A 16,211-nucleotide genomic window follows, 5' to 3' on the forward strand; every position below is an offset into this window, starting at 1 on the left:
TCACCTGAAGTCTTTCTCCCCTCCCCCCTTCCGGGCTGTTTCCCACCGTATGAGAGCTGTTGAAAATTGAATTATGTGCCTCTCAACAGTACAATTTTAACTGAAGAATCGAAGAACCTCATGTGGGTGCGCTCGGGTTGCTGCTGCGAGTGTGATCCAGTCGTCAGTTCGCCTTCGCCGTCGTTATTGCTGTTTGTCAAGTGGAAAATCTTCAAGATGAAAAGCAGCGAAAAAGTGAACGGTGGCCCACGATAGGCTCCAAGTGGGATGTTTTTCCCCGGCCCCCGCTTGGGCCTTAGTTTGGGGATTTCGTCTGGGGTACATCTTGGAGGCGACAAACGTGATGTCATTACAAAGCTGGCAGCTCGGTGAATGGTTTCGTCCGTATCAGTTTTGCTCTGGCGGTGGTGGTAAGGATGATGATGACGATGGTTTTCTGGTGAGAGGAAAAGGCTTCAATCGACTGACTCCGGCGCGCGGTGGGTCCCTCGAGAGGATTTATGGAGTAATTGTTTTATTGCCGATGATACGTGAGTGGATTCGCTGATGGGGCGAAGGTTCGCGGGCTGCTGATGGCTCTCGATATGACTGAGCAGTGAATCGTTTGTTACATAATTTATCACCAATTGTAAATGGTGGTCGCGTTGAGGAGTGCAATTTGACTGAGCTGATAATTCTATTGGTGGTGAATTTAGACATCGCCATGTCGCAACGTTTTCGCTTGCTTGCGAAAAGTTGATTCACTGATAAAAGTGAGTTCGGTTTGAAAATAATTTACTGCACCTGTTTCTTCATGTTATCGCGTTCATTTTCAAGTTGATAACAATCAGATGAAGCAAGCAGTCAGCCAGCCAGAGCTCTTTTGCAATTTCTACCTTTTAACTCCCCGACATGGTTATGCTTCTTCAGTGACGCGAAACGGGGAACGATCTTTTTCGTTTGCTTGCAGAGTGAGTGGGTGTCCGCTCTAATAATGCTTCAAAGAATGCTTAATCAACATTTACGCGAAATATCGGGGGGAAACGGGTTTTCCTTTAGCTCGTGTCGGGACTCGACAAAAGGATGCTCGAAAAAGTGCTTCACCTATAATTGCCTACTCGACGCCTCATACAGTAGCGTAAGCGTAATCAACTGTTTTTAGCAACATATTTTGTATGTGTAACTTTTGACGTCAATTGTATGTTAATACTTTGAAGGCTGAAATGATGTTAATATTTTTCCAATAAATTAAAACTTCAATTTATAAATTATTGTCGGAAATGGCAAAAGTGTTACGATTGTCAAACATGTTGAAAATGTGAAAATATAAAAAAAATAATAATGTCAAAAAGCTTACGATGCTTACGATTACGGATACCATTCAGAGCGTTTCACTGCTCTTGTCAAATATATTAGGTGCGCAACTAAGTTCTCATTGTTTTGATGTAAGATTATGTCTATCTGGAAGCTAGAGGCACAAACTGAAAGTATAACCATACAACTATGGATAAAGTGGTCAAGGTTACCCGAGCAGGAGAAAATATCATCATAATACCACAAATTACAGATTTCGGAAATACACCTCATTGTGATCTTTATGTGGTTTACATAGTTGGTAAAATAACAAAAAATAATACCAAACTATTGCTCCTCCAAGACTATATGAAAAGCAAAGGTTGATATTTCAAAAACAAACCAATAATTTGCATTAAAAAATCACAAAAATGACCGATTCAGTTATTTTCAAGTTATTGAACACTAAATTCAAACTGAATATATAATAAAAAACCAATAACGACCAATTTTCACTTAAAAACTTACTTTTAATGAGATATTTTACATACAACTCAAATATCTTATTTAAGACATAGCGAGATATGATATCAAAATTTTATGATATTTTCATATACATGTATGCAACAAATATCTTTCGAATAACACGGTAAATTCTCATAGCTAAATATGTTATTGATGAGTTATGATTTTGTTATGCTCTCCTGCCTGGGTAGAGCGCTTATATTTCAGTCATTTCCAATCAGATTCTCGAGTTTTTGGCATCAACCCATCAGCATTTGTTTGGCGATGGAGTTCCTGTAGCAAAAACCATTGATTGATTCAGATACCCGATCAGTCAACAATATCAGGATTATAACAAATCTTGATATTTTGTTTCGAACTTTTGCACAATATTTTGTTAATTGGATAATAAATTTTGTTATAAATATGCTTTAAAAAACACTCTTTTGAACATTCATGTGAAAAATAACAGAATTCGTTGTTCGTTGTGGCTTTGTTATTTCTATCAAGTTCAGATATATTTGTGTTACCTGTTTGTTAAAATCGTTTGATCGGGTACACTATTAAAAAATTGATAAATAAAATTAATTGTCTAAATCAAATATAAATCACTATCTTTCTTCCCTAGCACGGTCTTATTGAACGTTGTAAACGATTTGTTGATGTTGTTTTGTTCGTTCGAGTGCATATTGTCACGCTCGCCGAAAGTAAAACTCGCAGTAGTCATGTTTTATACTAGCATGCAGAAATTTAGTCTTCATTGTCCATCCGATCACTGTAGCAAGAGAATAAATCTGAATCGATCAGCGGCAAGCAGAGCTGTGGCAAGTTGCAGCGCAGCAGACGGAGATTTCAAACATATTTTGTATGATTTTTGCTGCAGCACCCGCTCATTCGATCGCAGCCTTTCATAGCGGACCAACAGAGGAAACCGGCACTCGTGATTTTGGATCACCTTGATCATAACCTCCGTGTATATAATCCCAAAAAAAGACATATCTGTATAATTGAACAAACTTGCAGGTGAAACTCCAAGGGTACTTTTAAGCGCCCCAAAGCTATGTAGTTGAAGAAGTGGATGTTTAAATATGCGGTCGTGTCTAGGATATTACCCCCTACTAGTTTTGAAATAAAAACGTCACTTTATTTTGAAAATATATTTACCTATGAATCATTCGAAGTAGCCTATCACTAACTACAACTTTGTCCCATCTTTCTAGCAGAGCTCGATTAACGATTAATTGACTGAAGGAAAAGATAATTCAGTACGTTCTGAGACACGGAGATAAAGTAAAATTCATAACTTTTACAAATTCAAAAATGTAAATTAAATAAATAAAAAGTATTAACTCTTCAATTAGGCTTTGATTTCATCCTGAAAAGGACAATTTGTTGTTCAATTCAATATCGGATAAGATAACAATCACATCTTGGCGTTATCACTGACAGTGCGAATAAAGCATTCCTTGTGATAAAATAAACAGTGAAAAGCTGATTTAACACACAAAACTAGACGGCTCATGTGATATCAGAATGAGTCAACTTTTCATTGAATGCATTTACTAGTGCCCGCTATCGCGCAGAGACTGCATTTCACTCAAGTGCCTCACTGCATCAGCTGCTATCGATGCTGATACCCGCTGCAACTGCTACGCTATCCGTAGCCATGCCACAGTTGTGGCCGCTATACGCTGTCATTGGCATCCACTGTCCCTGCAGCAGCTGGCCCAGCTGTTATCGATGCTGAGATCCGCTGCAACAAGTGCACTATCAGTTGCTATGCCACAGCTGTGGTCGCTATCCGCTATCGCTGGTATCCACTACACTGCTACTGCTACTGCTAAGGGAGGACTGCTGTTGTCGCTGTCTAGAACTATTATGAGCTGCTTTGGCTGAAACAGGCTCTTATATAGGCCAAATAGCATATTTCAAATTGCAACGTATATGATTCTGTCGACCGTGCTTGGGAAGCAATCATATAACGACCAATCAGAGGTCGAATTTTTCGTTTTAACAAGGCTTGACTATTTTCAATAGTACAATAGTTTGAATAATAAAATTACAATTATCTTCATTTGGGAAAAATCTTAGAAGATTTTCCAATCTACTGCTACAAGAACGAAGGAAATCCATCGAATACTAACTGATTTATTAGCATTTGAAATTGGACATATTTTTTACTTTTCTCGGTTTTAGATTTTCATTTCACATCCCTGTCTATCCCCCGAACTTCCTGAGAGAAGTATTCTACTTCAAAATACTCGACGTCCCATCGCACCGACTGTTCAGGTCTAGAGACAAGACACCATTGATATTTTGCGAAATATTTCCAGTAATAAGTTCTCTTAAGGGCTCTTTAACGTCACATTGTCGTCAGTGTGATGTAATTTGTGACCCGACACGAGAGCTCGATTAACGATACGATAAAATTGTACATCAGGCTTTTGAGGCTTTATATGAACATAACTGCTGATCAGCCAAACCATGTGCCATTGAACAGACGCTACGTCTGAAATACCACAGGGAAGTCACTTAGGACCGCTTATCTTCCTGCTCTATTTCAATGACGTGAACCTAGTTATTAAAAAACCACGGTTGTCTTACGCGGATGACCTCAAACTCTATCTTCAAGTTCACACAATTGAAGACTGCCACTTCCTTAAACGTCAGCTAGATATTTTCGCCGATTGGTGCCATCAGAACTGTATGGACGGTAATTCATCTAAATGCTCGATTATATAATTTTCGAGGAAAAAACAGACCTTACATTACCAAAACGCTTTGCTATATTCCTATATATCCTATATCCTATATTTGGCAAAAAATCTCATCGGCCAATTCCTGAAATTCAGCATCTTCGAAAGTTTTTAGCCTTCCTTCAGGCAGTCGTCAATTTCGAAATAACCGTCTTCGAAGCAACGGAACCAATACGTTGTTTCACTTGGAGCAGCATTTCCGTAAACTTTTTTCAACTCTCGATGCGGTTTAGCTGCTGTTTTCTTTGAATGAGATGAGAGGAGTAACAATAACTGCAGCAAAAAATGATTGTTTGGCACAAAATCAGACATTTTCACACAATTTAAGGTATACGACGCAACAATGAAATCAGTAACGTGTTAAGCAGTTTGTTTACCATACAGTACTGGACAAAATAAAGTATACACTTCTGATGTTGAACTCCCTGTATACTATTTAATATAAGATATATGAGCTCGATGAATTCAAATTAATTGTAGTATTTTCTAATATACTAACGATTGGTGTAATAATTTTGTCAAAGAATTGCATAAGTAATTCCACTAAAGCATAACACTGGTCAACACAGGTGTGGCCCTGAAGCTCGAATTGGAAAAAATAAAGATTGTAGCTTTTTAACCATTCCTGTGAAATATGGTGTCCCTAGCTACCAACATAGACTTAAATAAGTTTTCTCTTAAACATATCGTTAAAGCGACGAACCCGGCGAGCATTTACTATGCGACAATTTGGCGTATGTTGACCTGTTTCTACACTGGCTAGAGGCACCGAAATTAACATGAATGGTTAAAAAGCTACAATCTTTCTCTAGCAGCTATTTTGAGCTTTGGGGCAGCATTCTTTCGCTTTTGTCGACCAGTGTTATCATAGTCAAAACTCTATTTTCCCTTGGTCAAGTACTGATTCTTAATATCATCAACAGATAACTATTTCCAGCTCCGAAAAATTTCTCTTTAATTGTGCCCTCACGCAAAAGTTGGATGGTGCGAAACCAGTACAAATTTGTGCGTTTTTAGCGCAATTCTTGATGTAGTTTGGAACCAGTACAATGATTGCGTGCTCTAGCGTTTTTTCAATGTATTTGGCAGCTCCAAACTACTACACTTAAACGGTTTGAACTGGTACCAAGCAGCATTGCAGAGCGAGCGAGAAGCAAAACCTTTCTCTTTCTTTCTGCTCGAAAACGAAACATATGCTACGCTTCTCAAGTCTTTTGCACAGACACTTTCGAGATACTCTTTCTTCTTCATGCATTCCGTTGAGTACCAGCAAGCACGTACCGACAGTTTGAGTGAGACTAATAACACTGATATCAAGTATGTACAGCACGCAGTGTTGCCACTAAGTTTTGAATAAAATCTGGCAAAACGAAAATAAAAAGTCTGGCAAAAATCTGTCACTCATTTTTGGATAAAATTCCTTTTTTGCACTCGCCGGGTGTTAGTAGGTGAAGGCCAGGCACGGCCCATCTCGCAGTAATGACCTTTTTGCGAGACGACGCGGATGAAATCTGGCAAATATCTGACTCATTTACAAATATCTGGCAGATTCTGAGGTTTATGTCTGGCGCGCAAACAGAAATCTGGCAAAATACAGATTTATCTGGCACAATGGCAACGCTGGTACAGCACGGGTGTCTCGCTCATTTCGTAAAGCGACGAGACATCGTCTTGCGCGTCGCAATATATCCGAACCAACCGAAAGAGCAACCTACAAATTGTATGTGACGTGTCTAATCTCGTCACACGTACATGAAAATTCTACGAGCGAGAGAGCAATTTCTCTCGTCGCTTGAAAAAAGCGCGTGCACAGGATGACAAATAATGTTTATTCACAATTTACAAGTGTTGCCTTAAAAAAATCAGCAGCGCTTTGGTGGATTTGTGGAATGGAGGGTTTTCGGTGAAGCTAGCGTTAATTACAAAATGTTGTAAACAGAATTTTGTTCCGTGAACTTCTAGTAAAAAACCACCAGGAAGGTCTTTCTTATAGAGAAATTGCTCGGAAATACGATTTGAGTGAAGCAGGAGCACGAGATATATGCAAAAAGCATGGAGAACTCTTCGGCTCTTCGAGCGAAAATTTGTGAGAAACTTGTCTACAAAAACATTCAAAAGACGGCCAAGGATGGAGGTGGCAGTATCATTGTGTGGGGGTACTTGGCTTGGTCGGGTGTATATTACATCAAAATTTTCAAAAGGATTCTTGAAGAGTCGACACGGGCATTGGTTTTGTGGGCATACCGACCACAAAACCAATGCTAAGCTATTGGATTGACCATCACAAAACTTGGATTTAAATGTTGGCAAGATAAATGTCACAAACCGAGACATACTGTCTGGAGCTTTGGAAAAAACGTTGTTGAATATCAACTCCCAACATCGTTGAAAGTTTGCTTCGACGCTAGCAATCCGTGATTATAGCTATGGACGGCTAACCTTAATACTAAAATAAAGAAAAATGAGTTTGAATGTTGGAACACTGTAATGCGTGTTTGATCCAGCAGAAAAATAACAATTTCCCTACATAAGCTTTATTTAAGTTTATATTTTGGTCTCAAGTCGCTGTATTCAACATTTTAGAAAGTACGCCTTCAACACTGTTTTTGTTAGAGCACTTTGCATATCCCATGCCTCAGATTGGAATGCCTTAGATTCCATCAAAACCATGTATGTTTGAACATATCACAGGTGCCTACTTTATTTTGTCTAGTACTGTATGTCTAGCGGATCCATAAATCTGTACAAACTTGATATTATTTTGCTTTGTGAAATACCGTATTGCATCAAATTTCGAACACTTAAGCTATGATGTTAACTTCTTGCACTGAAAAATCAACGAAAAATGAATTTTCTCGTCAATCTTAAAGGTTTAACAAGATGATTATTTTATTTTTGTTGCAATTAAGTGCTACTTGTTTTTATTCAAACATGTTTTGATTATAAATTAACAAGATTTCAGAACTCGGTTTTGATTCAAATTCCGAACACTTCAATGTAATCGCTAAGAGATAGATAGGCAAACCGTCTCAACACTGACTGTCACTTTTTTCAACGCCTGCTGGTTCCTTGCAAGAGGTCCTACAATAAGAGCAAGGAACTAAATGGTATATAATAATCATACTTTTGATTACTCTAGCTATAATAATGATTTTTATTCTGAAGTGTTTGAAATTTGAGTCAAAACGGTATATTATATCCAGGTCGAAACTGTTCTCATAGAATCACCATTTGTAGCTCAGTTTTTGTCCAATTTACTATCTGCTTTTTGAAAGATAATTAAAAAATGGTTTATGAGTTATGTGGACAAGCTTTAAGAATTTTGATATTTCGCATTAAAAAATGGCGTCGAAAGAACATTGAAATTTTCTAATTTCTCAAAATTTGGAAATGGCGCCATTGTTGCTTATTAAGCTAAAATGGAACCAAACTCGGGGAAATGTGTTTTTACATCGAAGTACATAAATCGTACATAGAAGCCAAGGCAAAAAAATTGTTACTCCGGCATCATTAAAAAGCTTCGTCGCAAAGCCGATTACGGACCATTCTCAAATGTTTATTATTTTTTCGTTAATAATGAAAAGTCCATCTACCTTCCTTGACAGTAGCAGAGTAAAAATCAAAATTTTCAAATATCATTCGGTACATGGTATTTGTGAAAGTCTACGAATGATGCTGTGCAGGAAATATATACTGATATATGCTATCCTTCTCTTTTTATTTTCCAGAAAGAAGTTCTCCATCTCTCGAAAGCCATCTTTGTCGGTAAGATCATTACTATTTTATGTTTTTATTCAACATCTTAGAGTAAAATGGTATAAATAGTTAGAAAAATAAATTGGACCTTTCAAACATCAAGAGGATGTGCTTGCTAAAATAATCTGCAATTTCAAGTTGCTGCATTCTATTTTCAGCTAGCAGAGTCAAAATGTATAAATTTAGCATTCTTGTTATCTTCTGTCTCCAACCAGAACTGTCAATTTATTCGTAGCTGAACAGTGTCCTGTTTCGGTGGAAATCATTTTCGGAATCCTAAATTTACCGCTGCCAATAGATCATTCCGGACTGCTATAGTCGATTCGATTCGGTGAGAGGAAACTGCTATTCACACCACCAATTACTGTCAATTTAATCAGCGTGACATTGTCCGGTGTGGCTGCTGGGGTCGGAGCGTGTTGCCAGTTTCATTCATGTTTGCGATTCTCGAATTGGAAGTGTTATATCTATACATCTTTCTTTGTAGAAATTGGAGGTGGAGCAAGCATTTCGAATTGTTATTTCAGGCAACCACATTATTTTTGCGACCGGGAATCGAACAAACACTCGAAGGTATCAAAAATTCATAGCTCTCTAGATAGTAGTGCACGGTACAACCTAATTGAACGATGCTGTAATAGTGTGATGTTTGATAAAAAGTTTTGTTTTCCTTCAATTATACATTCCTGGAGCTCGTGAATGCCTCGAACAGACATTTCAGTAAATTATGCTTCGCACAACACAGAACAGTTGTATTGCATAATAATTGATTTCGAAATGCTGATACAGTTGAAACTGTTTTCTTTATTTGTCTACTGCCGATAAACATTTGCTAGTTTTATCTTGAGTAATAAAACACAATTAAATACAATACATAAATCGAACAACGGAAGCAACAGGACGGACCGAAAATCTCGGCTACAGACCCAAAACAGCAAATCGTGACACGAACAGAATACCGACTTTCGTCTTAATCATCATCATCATTATAATCCTCATAATCGTCAGTATTACCTCTTGCCATCCGAAGCAGAAACCACCGGTAAACTTGGTGAATCCCTTTCGCATTGAACGCCACCACGGCCGCCCGTCACTTTGACTGACAGGGCGCCCCGACTCGAATGGTGGCTGTGGGTTCCGATTCACAAACTGACTGCCATTCGCACGTGACAGGAAAGACGTCTCCACCGTGAGCTCGGGAGCTTTCCGAGAACACTAGCAAGCGGGTGCCGTTTGATGACGAACTGGGTTTGTATGCCTCCATCTTTTTACCGGTGGCTCAACAGGAATGGCGGGATTTGCTGATTAGAGCGAAATCTCGGTGCCTGTTGAGAGGAATCCCGTTAATGAGCCTTTGTTGACAATGACGTGGAGTTGTATGAAATGTATCCAAACACTAATAATCATAGCCGTGCGTGAATTTTCTGAATAAGCTGATAAATGCTTACAAATGGTTTTATTATGACGCTACGATTAGAAAAAATCTTCATCATGATTTGCAAATTTGGTTGATTTTGTGTGATTGTCACTGCTATGAAACTTAATTTCAGTTGCAGGGATAAGAAATTTTCTTCCGATTGTTTACATACTGTCAATGCAAATTGTAATTAAATGGAATTCAATGAAATAAATGTAAATACAAATAAAAAGTAAAATACGATTCCTTAAGTAGCATTCAAAATGTCATAGCTGATAGTGGCGCTTGTATTATCTACTAGACAATCATCTATTTTTCAACGAAAACTAGCAGAATTTTCGCCATAGCGGAAAGAATATCCCCCCATCGTCGTATGTGAGAAAGTACGTGACATGACAGCATCCTTTTTAGCTGCCATAAATGCACTCACTTGTCATCCTGGGAGCAGCATTGTTACGTTCAGCACTTTGCCCATAACAACAGCCATTTGTAACCTAAGTCGGACCCATCCGCGTCAAATTACACCCGACACGGCAAGCATTCGGATTCACGTCTGTAACAACGGAGAAAGGTGTCAACGGGCGTAATGCCACCGGAACATCCTCCTGTGGGACATCCCCGCAGTGATCCTGTCACATGTTGTGTTGTGTTGTAGCAGCGGATGTTTACCTACGCTAGCTGATGGAAAATGATACCGACAGTTGGAATTATTTGCTACACATTTTGCGAAAGTGCACACAATTAGCACCATTGGAGACACTGGACAAACCCACCACCAACCCCAAACATCGTCGAATTCGTTTTAAATCCGATTCGCTTCCGTCACTGGCGTCCCAACATGGTTTTGATTGAAAATAATACCCATTTAATGCACTCCTGGGTCGAGTGCTGTCCCCTTACTCCAACTCCTCACCAGTGAAACAGCGCTAGTAAATTTGATCGATAGCTGTGGTTTGTAGCATCGAAAATTTGATAGCGCAATAAAATAATAAAAACAAGCCTATTTCGAAGCTTGACTGCCCTCCATGGTGGCCATCACCACTGCCGCCCGTTTTGTTTGCGCTGTCTAATAACTGTCGAACACAAATCAGTCAGCTACCCTTTTTTGCGTTGTTGTGGTTCGACAGAAAGTGGTTGCTCATTTTGGCGCGATATTAGCATGCGATTCGATAAATTATTCTTACTGTTCATTCGCTGAAACTGTGACTGATAAGAGTAGGGGAACATTGAAATTGGTAAATTTTTCATCTTTTGTCTGGTGTTTGTACACTGCGCTGTTGAAATTTTAATCGAATGAATTTGGTTACAAAAATCGTAACTTGCTTAAAATTAAAATCTAAAATCAAAACCGGCGATGTATTCAAGTCCAATTTCGAATGCTTATCGTTTATTTTCCAGCGGGTCTCCTCTGTTCCTGTAGCAATCGACTAGGAATTCAGCAACGCACCCAGTCAAATGCAAAAAATTGTTATTTAGTTATTCGAATAATAGTATTTATGCATCACGCGACAGCGTAATAAACTGTTTCGTGGCTAAGAGTGCTGCACCGTCTGCTATCTGGTTCCATCCGACACGTGAAGATTTGAGTCTGGTATGGCGCTCACACCACAGCTGACGATTAACATAAACGATCTCACTAACGCTGTATATAACGATTTTAGGCAATAAACGTTAGTGAAATCTTTGGACATCTTCATAAGAAATCCTAGCTGACGACTTACACGATCAATAATATTGGTTCGAAGTGGCCCAAAAGCCAGTTTATCATTAAGTAGTACCCCAAGGTCATTGATTTCATTGGTACGAGCTAGAGGTGGTCGTTCGAATGTATAAGTAGCTTATATGCAATTACTATCGATGATCTGAAATTAGGGCTCATCTGGACACTGATAGTCAGTAGTTTTTTTTAACCAATCCTCAAAAATATCCATCAGTTCTTGCAGCGTTTAGCAGTCCGAAAGTCAACGATCATGAAAATCTTCAGATCATCAGTAAAAAACGAAAAGGAGCGGTCCAAGATTACTTCCTTGAGGAACGCCGGAAGTGTTTGGGAAATTGTTGGGATGTGTAGGATCCCTTGACACTTAGGCTTTTATTTCTTTGGCACGATTGCAACCATTTAATCAGGTTTCAAGAGACATCCATTATAGCGAGTTGATGGAATCTTCTGTGTATACAGTATCCACCTGCTTTCCGTTTTCAATATGAGCGATGCATTCCGCAGATACGAAACGACCACCATAGAACAGTGTCTATTAGTAGAGATGATGCATTATGTATAAAACAGCATGTGATTACTAAGTATCATTTGAAATTGTCTGCTCGAAAGCTTCGTGATGTTACACCACGATAGCTACGAACGTCTTGTCTATTTCCTTTTTTATGGATCGGAGAAATACATGAGTTTTTGCAAAGAGCTGGGAATTAACCCTGTTGTAAAGACCAATTAATTATTTATGTTAGTTGATTTGCAAGTTTACTCATCCATTTTTTGAATGCGATATTAGGTCCAGGAGCATTAGAGGGTTTCAATCGTATTTCGGGTTCCGCCACAGATTGTTTGCATCTTAGTAACGTACTGTTTATAAAACTAGTGTTCAATCTACGGTACGATTGACTCGCTTACTCAACATTGCTTCTAAGAGCGGTGTGCGAGTTTTTGCGATAGTGACGCTGAAATGCATTAATTTCGCTACTAAACACACTGTTCCAGTTGTACATATGAATAGTACCTTTTTGCATCTTGCGAAACTGGGGGAATTCACAGAATTCGAAAAAAAGGCAGAGCCACTTATTTTTGATTGGTTTACAATTGAAAAGATATGTTTATTACTTCACAACTAGGACTCTGCGATCTTCAGGAAAAGATAAATCTTAAATATCGAACCAGTTGAAAGGTCCTTGAACCAAGGATGGCCAAAATGGTATCAGAGAACTCTAATGAGATCTGATTGGATTTAGATTACGAGACAACGCAAATGACGTAACAACGCAGTGATAAATGAATTGTTCAAAAATACACCGTAAACTTCTTAGTTGATTTGCGAGTTTTTCACTGCTTGCTTGATCTCGCACGTGCTGGGATACGGAAACACAATAATTGAGGGTGATTCGACATTGGTCTTAGAATGAGTTATATGTACCTTTCCTACTAAAAATGTGACTTTAATTGACTAAAACACCTTGCCGGAGACAACGGAGATTGCGGGTTCGAGTCCCGTCTGGACGAGGGACAGTTTTTCCAAGTCTAAAAAGTCACACCTTCTATTCCCGTTCATTTTCGCATTCGCTCAAACTACATACATTGGCCGCTCTACTAAACTTAAAATGTAAGTCATATGACAAAAATGCAATTAGTTCGTCAAATATCAATAGTTGTTGTTATCCTCCTTTCTATGGCTAAATACATGAATTGAAACAAGTTATTACGACAAACGGAGAAAGGGTGCGATATGACAACGACGATCACTTCCATCAATAGTGATATGTCTGCCACGAGTACCTAGACTAAAGAAGAGGTATACCACAAAAGATCAAAATAATGGTCGCAGTGGTCCAAATCTTTCAAAAAAAAAAAAAAATATTACGACAACATTTCAGCGCTTGCACAGACGTGTCGCTCCTTTCTACAACCATTCACCGCATAAAATCATCCAAACAGATCATCCACATGTTCACGCATCTACCACAACCACGAACGATATCCACAAAAAGTGGAAAAATCGGAGCACGACGTTTCAGAGGTCGAGCGAAAAGAAAAACGACCCTACACGGCTGTAGACCATTTTTCGAGCCGTTTCAGAACTGAATTTATGAATAAATTTTTATCAGAAAATATGGAGCTGCTGGCATAACACACGTATAAGCTACATCAACATCAGCAAATATCGTGTATCCTATCCTACCAGTTCATGCGGCGTAAGATAGGGCGTTATATATTTGTCACTGGATATGAGCTCGAATATCAACAGATAACAAAATCGAAACAATATTTTGTGCTTATCTCACTGAATCCATTGAAATTGTTGCATACTTATTCTAGCGCCTGTACCACCTGCAGCAACCACACACACTAGTTTTTTAAGCAGATTCAGATATTCACACGTGCTGACGATAGCCGTGCTGCCAGAGCTTCTCTGTAAACGATAGAACAACTGAAGAGGAAAACACCAGGGATTGCAGATTTACAGATTTGTTTGTGAAATGCAAATTTTAAAAGTTCGTGTGCAGATTTTTTAAAGATTCGTTTATATTTGTTGTTACTTTTTTCAGTGCGCGCGTTTTTTTTAACCCTCTAGTGCCCAGTGCCGCGTTCAGACGGTCTTCAGTTACACCTCTAAAAAGCTTCAATCAATACTTAAAAAAATATTTATAAAGATTCATAGTGATTTTTTCGAAGTCTATCTGAAAATTAGCTTGGGCACTAAAGGGTTAATTCTTTTCATTTTTGTGCGAATTTCCCCAAAATATGTACAGATTTTTGCCTGTTTGATCATAATTTTTCCGACATCGGCCAACGTTACTTCATGACTAAAGTAAGTATTATTTTTTGAAACGATGAAAAACTCATTTTACTGTCAGCACTTGCGGCTCAGAACGAATGGATGATAAACGTTCACGTGATCGCAATTGCTTCTCTCTTCCGATATTTGTCGTCTCGTGTTGTTGTCTCTTGTATTCACACTTCGCTTCCTAAGTGTTTCTCACTTAACGTCGCAAAGTGACATCTGCCGTGAAATCTGGGTTATTCACTGAAGTGAAAACGGAAAAAGCGACGTTTTACGTGGAACTACTTCACGACCATCTTGAACGGTGAAATGATTTCACGAAGATGGGTGGAAGGTTTAAAAATCGATTGATTTGTGATCTAATGATAATATATATATTGGATTTATTTTTCAGTAACAAGACGAATTATTTGTTATTTTGAGAAAATCGACTCTCTAAGAATATTTTAACTGCGGACAATCAGGGTAGCGAAAAAGGTTTCACAATCAAATTCTCTGATTTCTTTGTTATTCTCTGAAATATAACATTAGTTTCCCTGATATTTTTCAGCGTTTGGCACAAAAAAGTGCAACGTTGATGAATGTAACTCTGAAATCCCAGTGAAAAAACTAACTCTTTTTTCACTCATCGCATTCTCATTCACTCATTCACACATCGGATATGAAACCACGCAGTGAAGCTACCGCATTAGCCTTTAACGCGGAAAAAAATCACTGATATTCCCTGGTTTCCCTGATCGGAGAATGAATTCCCTGACATTCCCTGATTTTCCAGGTTTTCGACATCCTGGCAGTGCACAGTGGTCCAGTAATGCAATCTAGCGGAACAAAATGCCGTGTAAAAAAACCGCGTAGATTCCGGAATCCGCGTTAAAAAAATCGCGTAAATTCCGGAATCCGCGTAAAAAAACCCGCGTAAAAGTGACATTGGCGTACTAAACTAATACTTATTTTTTTTTTCTTCATTTTTTTAATTTAGAAGGATGGTTTCTTTTACAAAGCTGTTTGAAATTTGTAATTTAAAAACTTTTAAACTTTGCACTCTGCCGCAAAATAGGATGACTATGACCTGTAGTTTTTGAGAAATTAAAAAAAAAACTAAAATTTTGATTTCAATGCCATATCTCAACTAACCCACAAAAGTGCTACTCTGTGAGTAATTTTATAAAACTCTACAAAATTCAGATGAAAAGTGCTATTTTGTTTCTCATATTATGCCAAATGCCTTCGGACAGATGCGACAGATTTAGAAAAAATTATACGTTACTGGCTCAGGGTTGGTCCCGAGAGAAAAAAAAACAGCACGAGGTATAAAACCGGATTTCTTTAGGCGCTACGTGGATGACTGCTTGATGGGTGCTAAACGCGAAAACACAGATGAAATTCTTGCAGTGTTCAATAGTTTTCACCCTAGACTGCAGTTCACAATCGAAATGGAAGCAGAAGGGAAGCTGAAGTTTTTAGACACTATCCTACGAAAAAGCGATGGAAAGATATCGACTGAATGGTTCCCCAAAGATCCAGACGGTAGGTATCTGGACTTCAAATCGGACAGCCCTTTCTGTCACAAGAAAAACACAGTGATAGCTGTAGTAGATAGAGCTCTAAAACTAACCGATGCTGACCTAAGACAGAAAGCTTTAGAAGTTGTCAAAAACATGATGAATAAAAATAAATTTCCTGTTTTCTTTGTAAAAAATGTTATAAAGCAAAGATTGCATAAAATGTACAACAGTCTGGAAAAACCAAATGTAATTAAGAATGAACGCTTTGTCACTATACCGTACATAACAGGCTTAGGAGAAATACTAGCTAGGTACCTAAAACAATTTGGGATTGATGTTGCTTATAGGCCACTTGACAAAATTGAAAACATATTGTTCACAAAAACTAAAGACAAAATTCCAAAAGACAAAAACACAAACGTGGTATATGAGATTACCTGTGGTCAATGTAACAAATCATATATCGGAGAAACGAGCCAGTTTTTGTGGCTTT

At 38.3% G+C, this 16,211-nt stretch overlaps 1 protein-coding gene across 5 annotated transcripts in view; it reads left to right on the plus strand.

Moving 5' to 3' along the window:
• LOC129722561 (mucin-2) overlaps positions 1-16,211 on the plus strand; it is a 381,740-nt gene that overhangs the window by 194,345 nt on the left and 171,184 nt on the right. For all 5 annotated transcript variants that reach the window (XM_055676131.1, XM_055676129.1, XM_055676132.1 and 2 more), the window contains one exon: positions 8,261-8,297. The gene's annotated coding sequence lies outside the window, so the exon portion shown is untranslated. The remainder of the gene's footprint in view (positions 1-8,260; positions 8,298-16,211) is intronic.

The sequence above is a fragment of the Wyeomyia smithii genome, chromosome 2 (assembly GCF_029784165.1).
Source record: "Wyeomyia smithii strain HCP4-BCI-WySm-NY-G18 chromosome 2, ASM2978416v1, whole genome shotgun sequence".
Classification (NCBI taxonomy): domain Eukaryota; kingdom Metazoa; phylum Arthropoda; class Insecta; order Diptera; family Culicidae; genus Wyeomyia; species Wyeomyia smithii.